Here is a 9,304-nt window from a genome sequence, read left to right on the forward strand (position 1 = left end):
GGAGCCACACCCAATGCTGCTCAGGGGTTCCTCCTGGCCCTGAACTCTGGAATTACTCCTAACGCTCTATCAGGGGACTGTATGGGATGCCAAGGATCAAATTCAGGTTATCACATGCAAGGCAAGTACCCTTCCTGCCTTACTAACTCTCCACCCCACACTCTTTGTTTTCTAGGGACCACCCTGAGAGAGAGAGAGAGAGAGAGAGAGAGAGAGAGAGAGAGAGAGAGAGAGAGAGAGAGAGAGAGAGAGAGAGAGAGAGAGAGAGAGAGAGAGAGAGAGCATGGCACTGGGCATCAGTCTTTCTCTGGCACACTTGTGTAAGACCTGAGCTCTGTCTTGGGAAACTCTGGGTGCCAGAGAGTTTGGTCTGCTACTGGACATAATTCATTTCGATCTGTGTGCAGTGGGAAGGTAGGCTGGCCCCCAGAGACTCCTTACAGCTGAAAAGGGAGCATTTTCCTCTTTATGACTGACTCAGAAACCCTTTGGGCTTCACCTCCTAGGTGCCCAATTTGATTCAGGTTTCAGCAACTGCAGGGATTGGACCCAAGTTCTGCAGTAGCTGCTCTGTGCCACAGATGCTTCCTGTGAATTGTGCTCAAAGAGGGGAGCATCCTTCATGCCCCCTGACCTTTCTCCTTACGTGTGTGTGTGTGTGTGTGTGTGTGTGTGTGTGTGTGTGTGTGTGTCTGGGTGCACTGGGGCAGGGGTGGCACTGACTAAGGGCATGGACAGACTGACTCACAGAAGTGAAGCAGAACCAGGGGCGGGGACAGGCAGGTGGGAGGTGGCAGGTGGGCTCAGGCAGAAAGGCCGAAGGTAGGCGTGGGCAGCTATGGAGGAGACACATTCTGCTCCTTTCAGCAGTGAAAGCTCACAGGGCGGTCTCCAAGTTTCTCGTCTGCGAGACGGGCACAGCAGGACCCCCTCTGTGGCCCACACTGGGACACCTGAGAAACAAGAGCAGAAAGAACATTGCAGAGGGAGGGCAGTGCCCAGCTGGGGTATCCCCAGGACTGGCAGGTCTTAGGGCTGTTTCGAAACTTGGAACTGTTCCTGTCTCCACAGCTCCTGGGGAGGTGACGATCACTGCTGGGGAGGCCCTGGCCATGGTGACAATGACAGCTGGTGATGGCCACTGAGCCCGCCCTGTGGGGTTTATTGCTGGCGACTTCTTGTCCAGCCACATGGCGTGGCGCCAGCAAGGGGCTGTCCTCAAGCTCCTACATACACACACACACACACACACACACACACACACACACACACACACACACACACACACACACACACGCCATGCCAGGAAGAGGGAGACTATCTCCGTATCTGGGCGGGGCTGCACCAATGTTTTTCTTATCCCCAAAGGCCACTAAGACCCTGAATCCCCAACTGGACTCCTGCCACAGCCTCTACCTGGCAGGGCTCCTGTTGACTCATCGGAGCTCAGTGGGGAGGAAGGAGCCAATTGGGGAGAAACTGCAGGGTCCCCTCACCACCCAGCTCCTCCCTCTCCTTTCCTGACATCTGTGCCAGTACAGCTGCCTGTACAAGACACACATCAGCTGGCCTGAGCTGCCAGCTTGGCCGGGCCCTGTTCCCCTCTACACCAGGCAGATGGGTTTGTTTAGCTCTGGGGGCCCCTCTCCTGCCAAGTGACTCATCCCCTCTGGAGCCACCTGGCCGGGACCCAGCCTCTTGTTGGCGGGTCCCTAGTGGGTGGAGATTGCAGAGGTCAGTGCCCCCAGCAGCCCTGAGTTCTGTCCCCTTTTGCTCATCAGCAGGGTCAGGCTGCGAACACCCTGGAAGTATCAAGTCTATAGGGGAGACCAGCACCCCACCTGTAGCTGTCACTGTCTCCCAGCAACTGGGGTACCACCTCCTCCTCTTCCTCTTCCTCCTCCTCCTTCTCCTCGGTGCTCTGTGAACCAGTTTGGAACCAGAAGGGCAGCATTCCTGGGCTGTGCAGGATCCGTCCTCCCTCCCAGTTCAGGGGCGTGCTCCTGTGGGCACCCAACCTCCCCAACTTCGCAGGGCTGTCCCCACTGCTTCCCTGAACACTGCAAAGCTTGGGTCCCTGGCCCAGAGTCAGTCAGCCTCCAGGGGATCCGGGGTGGAAGGAGGACTTGGACTCAGGGTCAAGAGAGGGGGGCTATGAGCAGGATGTCCCCTTGGTTTGTCTGTCCCCAAGAATGCTAAGCCCCCCAAGTCTGAGTGCTGCCTGCCTTGTGTTCTGCTGTGTGAGCATGGGTAAGGGACTTGCCCTCTCTGAACCCTAGATCTCCAACTGTAAGATGGAGTTGCGCTGGAGGGGTGCTCGAAGCCTCCTGGCACAGAGGTCCTCTGGCTGCCCCCTCCATGCTCGGTCCAGGAGGTGGGGACAGGGGCTGGTGTAGCACCATGTTTGGTAACACATGTTTACTGTTCTTCTCCAGAACAATGGGAAGGATGGAAAGTCAGGTTGGCCCTGGGGCCTGACACTGAGTCACCAGTGGGGACCTGCCTGGGGCTGAGCTGCAGGAGAGGCTGAGCCCCGAGCCCTGGCAGAACCAGGAGAGGGTCCGAGGTGAATCAGCTGCTCTGCCCACCCTGAGTCAGGTCCCAAGAATGTAATCATGTCCCCACCCATCAGGGCCCCTGGAGCTCCTGACCTGGCTGCCCAATGTCCACCTGGCAGCTGGTCCCCCACCACACCCCAGCTTTCCCTCCACATAGGCGCTGTCCTGGGCTATCCAGGCAGCTAAGTGATCTCCAGCCAGTCTCCCTGACCACTCCCCAAACCCAGGCGCAGCCACCAAAAACTCCCCTAGAGTGCCTCACCAGGTCACTCTGTCAGAGCAGGGGGTGCCTGGGTGAGGCCCCACAGGCTCTTCACTGCCTGAGATTCTTGCAGGACGTGCAGCCCAACCCCACCCCAAAACTCTCTTCCTCCCTTCACCACCCAAATGACTTCCTCCACCCCACCTGCCCAGCCTGCAGGGGCATCCACTGCCCAGACCGGTGGGGTGGCATTTCTGGGGCCTCGTCCATCCAGGGTGTGGTAGCCTTGGGAAGTGGTCAGGTCAAGAGGTCAGGACCCCATGCCCTCTTGAGCTTGGGGGATCAGGGACTCTGTGCTGGCGGGGCAGACCATGAGCTGCCCCTTGCTTGGTGGGAAGCCTGTTTGGCTAGAATCTTTGCTCCATGGAGCCTTCCTCCATGAGAACTCATGGGAGGGCTGATTGCTCTGGCCCTCAGTTCCCAACCGACCACTGCAAGTCACCCAGCCTTTGCACAAAGGTTGGAAGGACTTGGTGAATAAAGCATGTGGGTCAGACAGTGGAGCTGCATCCTGCCCCGTGTTAAGACTTGGAGTTGAGGGACTCTTGGCACATGTGTTTCTATGAGGGGACCATCACCACATAGAGATACTGGACGAGCCTCCTCTGCTCACCATCTTCAGATGTGAATATGTTAAATGCCTGCTCAAGGGCCTGGAGAGATAGCACAGTGGTGTTTACCTTGCAAGCAGCCGATCCAGGACCTAAGGTGGTTGGTTTGAATCCCGGTGTCCCATATGGTCCCCCGTGCCTGCCAGGAGCTATTTCTGAGCAGACAGCCAGGAGTAACCCCTGAGCACCGCCGGGTGTGGCCCCCCCCCAAAAAACCCCCAAAAACAAAAAAAATGTCTGCTCAAGACACTCAGGGGATCGCAGGATTTAAACCTGCAACCTCAGCCTGCCCTACTTTTGCCACTACTCAGCAGGGAAATGAAGGAGAGAGGCTTTGTTGAAGTAATGGATGAGTGAGAGCATTTGGGTGGGTAGGTGGACGGTGGGTGGATGGATGGATGCGTAGTTGGATGATGGGGGATGGATGGATAGTTTATGGATGGATGGGTGGATAGGTGGATTAGTAGATGAATGGATAATTGGATGAATTATGAATGGGTAGAAGGAGGATGGATGATGGTTGGTGGATCGATGGATGGATGGAAGAGTGAATGAGTATGAGTGAATAGGGGGATATTGTAACAGATAGAGTGGTGAGTAGATATATAACTGTAGAGAGGGACAGATGAATGGATAGATGTAGGGATGGAAGGATACAAAAGTAGAATAATAGATGGACAGATAGATAGATTAACAGACAAATAGATGCATTGATAGATGGACAGTCAGCTAACTGAGTGGATGCACGTATCGAGGGATGGACAAATGAATGGACACATGAACAGAAGTTGCCATGGTGGGTAGGTGGCTGGAAGATTAATGCACTGAGAGGGTCCTATGGACAGTTTCCAGAGAACCAACAGGACAATTATGAGTCAGAATTTGGTGGGGGAGAGAGAATTTCCATTCATTCATTCATTCATTCATGAAGCAGCCATCTGTTGAGCACTTTATGTAATAAGAGCTGTGGCCCTTGATATAAAGTAATAGAGTATAGGAATATAGTTCTGATCTGGGAAATGTTTTAGAGGATCAGGGTTGGCTGGATTGATATAGGCTTGGGGCTGGCTATGGGTGCTGATGGTATTTCTTCTGGGTCCCCAACAGTAGACCACCCTAGCCAACAAAGTCATGGTCCCAGGGTCTGGGGACACTGGGAGAAAAGACTTTCTACCCAAGACTGAGGGTGATCAGGGTTTGGGGTGGAAAGGGACCCCTACCAACAACCCTGTGCTATGCTAAGCTCTCAACAGGAAGTTTCAACCTGACCAGTCTGAACTCTCAGCTTTTCAGCACAAGCCAAGAATGCACTATCATGAAGCACCTACAGGACTTGGGACCCAGCTGGACACAGCAGCTCCAGGACTAGCCACTTCTTCAGTCAGGACCAGGGGCCCACCTGGGGGTGGCAGGCTTACCACCTCCTGTTCTGTAGTTCTGGCTCTTTACCATCTGCAGTCATCTGCCCTCTCAGTTGGGAGCCTTCTGCCTGCTATAGCTGGGCAGGGCGAGCGTTTTTCCACTCTGCTACATTCCGGCCATTCCCTTAGCTCTGCTAAGACTTAATCCCTGCTGGGGGTGCAGTTTTCGAGTCACCTCAATTGGCTCTGGTCACATTTCCAGTCCTCCTAGCTCTTGGGTCCCTGCTCCAGCTCCACCCCGCCCAGTCCTGGAAAGACCTACATCTCTCAGAGCTGGGAAAGGAGCTTCAGGGAGGATTGCAACAAAGAAAATATGAGAACCATGTGTGTGTGTGTGTGTGTATGTGTGTGTGTGTGTGTGTGTGTGTGTGTGTGTGTGAGAGAGAGAGAGAGAGAGAGAGAGAGAGTGAGAGAGAGAGAGAGAGAGAGAGAGAGAGAGAATGGGTGCAAAATGCTTCCCCAACAGGAAATGGAGACTCTTCTAAAAAGAGGAAATGGGATTGGAGAGATAGGACATGGCTAAGATACCTGCCTTGCACAGAGTTTGATCCCTGACATCTAGTATGGTCCCCTAAGACTCACCAGGAGTCAGCCCTGAGTACCGAAAGGTGTGGAGAGAAAAGAGTGGGGAAGTGGGGAAGAAGAGAGAGACAGAGAGAAATGGGAGCAAGAGAGAGAGAGAGAGAGAGAGAGAGAGAGAGAGAGAGAGAGAGAGAGAGAGAGAGAGAGAGAGAGAGAGAGAGAGAGAGAGAGAGAGAGAGAGAGAGAGAGAAGGAAATGGAGATTGTGGAGATTGTGTAGCCTCGATACCACTCCAGGGCATCGCCCGAGGAACTCACCCTGAAAGCGCATCTACACCCATGCAGGTCACAGCCGCCAGGCTTGGAGCCAGCCTGCAGCCACTCAGGGAGAAGAAAGAGTACTGGCCAAACTGTTCCGTTGGGGGCCAAATAATGGGGCCGGAGGTGCTGGTGGTGGTGCAGGAGTCGGAAAGTGACAGGGAAGTGAGGGGACAGGGAAGGGGAAGTGAGAGAGAAGTGAAAGGAAGTGAGCGGAAGTGAAAGGCAATGAAGGGATGTGAGGGGCAGTAAGGGGAAGTGAGCAGAAGTGAGGGGAAGTAAGGGGCATTAAGGGACAGTGAGGGTAAGTGAAGGGCAGTGAAGGGAAGTGAGGGGAAATAAGAGGAAGTGAGGGGAAGAGAGGGGAAGTGAGCGGAAGTTAAGGGCAGTGAGGGCAAGTAAGGGTAAGTGAGGGGCAGTGAGGGGAAGTGAAGGGAAGTGAGCAGAAGTGAAGGGCAGTGAAAAAAGTGAGGGGAAGTAAGGGGAAGTAAGGGGAAGTGAGCAGAAGTGAGGGGCAGTGAGGGGAAGTGAGAGACAATCTCAGGATGTTTCTTTCATGCACCAGGACACGGGATTCATGCCAGATCTCCCAGGTCTCACAGTCATGGGGCTTCTCCGTGAGGCTATGGTGAGGCTGCTGTCGGAGAGGGTGGGAAAAGGGCAGAGGAGTCATTTTGGGAAGCGGGGTGGTCCTGGAACTTTGGGGGTGAAGTTTCCACTCAGGCAGCTGCTCCTGAAACTTCCCTGGTGCTGAAAGCCAAGGCTGGATCAACTCACTTGGATCTTAGAATTAAGTGGTCAGGGCCCGGAGAGATAGCACAGTGGTGTTTGCCTTGCAAGTAGCTGATCTAGGACCAAAGGTGGTTGGTTCAAATCCCAGTGTCCCATATGGTCCCCCCACCCCCCGTGCCTGCCAGGAGCTATTTCTGAGCAGACAGCCAGGAGTAACCCCTGAGCACCGCCGGGTGTGGCCCCCCCAAAAAAATTAAGTGGGCATATCCAGGGATGGGACAGGGGGTTCAGGCTTGATCCTTCCAGCCTTTCAGCCCCCTGAGCCCTATCACTCTGACCCCAGGCTGTCTGCACCTTTAGTATCCTTCCTTCCTTTCTTTTCTGCACTATTTTTTTTTTTTTTTTTTGGTTTTTGGGCCACACCTGGTAACGCTCAGGGGTTACTCCTGGCTATGTGCTCAGAAGTTGCTCCTGGCTTGGGGGACCATATGGGACACCGGGGGATCGAACCGCGGTCCGTCCAAGGCTTGCGAAGGCAAGGCAGGCACCTTACCTTTAGCGCCACCGCCCGGCCCCTCTGCACTATTATTTGAGGTATGTGTGCTAAGCGGTGCTTCTAGGGCCTCCTCCAGGCACTTCTTGATGCTATCTGGACCAAGCCTGCAGGGAATTCTGAGCCAGCCTGTAGTTTGGGGGGTGCCAGGGATCAAATCCACATCTGCCACAATCCAAGCAGGTGCCTTAACCCCTGCCCCTATCTCACTGGCCCTTCCTCTCATTCCCTTCAAGGGGTCATCTATCTTGCGAGCCAGGTGCACCCCAATTCCAGGACCAACTCTCCTGGAGCCCCGAGTCTCCACACATACTGATGGATGAGGGCTCTACTTTTGTGGGTGTGGCAGTGGTCACCCTAGAAGGAGAAACAGAGAAGGAAGCTTGCATTTAGGGTTTATACTGCTACCCCCCCATCCTGGGGGCACTCTGGGAGCTGGTAGGGCACGTGGTCCACTTCCCATATGGAGAGACACGGGTACTGCTTTTCAGCTCTGAGAGATGTGGATTAGGAAAGACATTGGCTTCACCATATTGTCCAATTCAAGAGATGGGGGATCTTTAACTAATACCTATGGCTCACTATATTGGATACCCCCAATTCTCATACCCCACAATTAAATTGTCACCTGAGAATTGACAATGGAGTCCCAGGGCCTCCTAGGTTCCTCTTGGAAATAAATAAAACAAGGATGAAAGGGCCCGGAGAGATAGCACAGTGGCATTTACCTTGCAAGCAGCCGATCCAGGACCAAAGGTGGTTGGTTCGAATCCTGGTGTCCCATATGGTCCCCCGTGCCTGCCAGGAGCTATTTCTGAGCAGACAGCCAGGAGTAACCCCTGAGCACCGCCGGGTGTGGCCCAAAAACAAAAACAAAACAAAACAAAACAAAAACAACGATGAACATACTTTGGATCTGGGGCCAGAGAAAACATAGGAGGTCTTGCATGCAGCCATCCTGAATTTGATTCCTGGAATCCCATATGTTTCCCTGGTCACCACCAGGAGTGATTCCTGAATGCAAAGCTGAGTGTGGCCCTAAAACAAAACTAAAAGGTGCTTACCTTGCATGTGGCCAGCTCAGTTTGACTGGGCACCATCAGAAGTTAGCCCTAACAACAGCTGGGTGTGTCCCAAAAATAAAATAAAAAATAGGGTTGACCTTGAGAGCTTGTTTCTGGTTTTGGTTTTTAATTTGGGTGACAGCTACAGAATGCCTGTGTGGCTCTGTGTGATTCACACCATGTGGGGGCATTTGTACCCCCTTTTCCCCAGAATCCCACACATTTTCTGCATTCTGGGGGGGGGGGGGCTGATTTTTGAGAATTAAATGCATGAACATCTGTAAGGCCTTAGGAGTAAGCCCGGTACAGCAAGTACCACGAGGACTGGTAATGGCAGGAATAATTAGTGGGGAAACAGCTCATAATAGGCACCACATGGTAGGTGGTGTTATTACTTGCTCCCCTGGGGCCCCAGGAGCTGGGCCCCTCCTACTCAAGAGTCTGTTGGGGACTGGGGAGGGTGGAATAGGCCAGGAAAGCAGCCCAAAGCCTCCCCCAGAGCCTTGGGGGTTCCTCCCTGTTCCTTTGTCCCCTTTCTCTAGGCCCACATCTGTCACCTCCTGTGGCTAAGGAGACTCATGCAGGGGTTGTAGGATGGACCAGGCGGTGGCGTTTCTGAACAGAGCCTCCCCCACCTCCCAGTTTGGCTACTCCAGGGTTGCCATGCACTGAGCATCCTGGAGGGCAGTGTTAGGAAATGGAAGGGCTGGACAGACCACCACCCCACATTCTTTTAGGCACAGAATGTACCTGTGATTTGTGCCAACTCACCCTTTATACTTTGCCAACAAATAACAGGCTTTGTGACCCGTCTGTGCCAGGCAAAAACTGTTCTCCGGGAACCTGGGCATCTCCCTGAGGTTTTGGGGTTCCAAGAAATGTCCCTGGACATTGTTACCCCTCAACCCAGACCTGTGCAGACCCGGGACTCATGAACTCTTGTTTGCTGCCCCCTTGTGGTAATATCAGGAATCTCGTGTTCCATCCCCATCTTCGACCTTTGTCAAGACAATCCCCTACCTCGCACATGCTGCTAAGTCCCAAGATCCCAGTGAAACCCTTAGGACACTGGTTAGACACAGATCCATGCCCTGGCAGAGCACAAGTATCCCCAAAGAGACAATGAATGACCCACAAGTGAAAGGTTGGAGAGATAGTAGAACAGGAAGGACCTTGCACATGGCCGACTGAGGTTAGACCATGTCACCTGAGCACTGCCAGGAGTGATTCCTGAGCGCAGAGTCAGGAGTAAGTCATGAGTACC

Source organism: Suncus etruscus, chromosome 2, assembly GCF_024139225.1.
Source record: "Suncus etruscus isolate mSunEtr1 chromosome 2, mSunEtr1.pri.cur, whole genome shotgun sequence".
NCBI lineage: Eukaryota > Metazoa > Chordata > Mammalia > Eulipotyphla > Soricidae > Suncus > Suncus etruscus.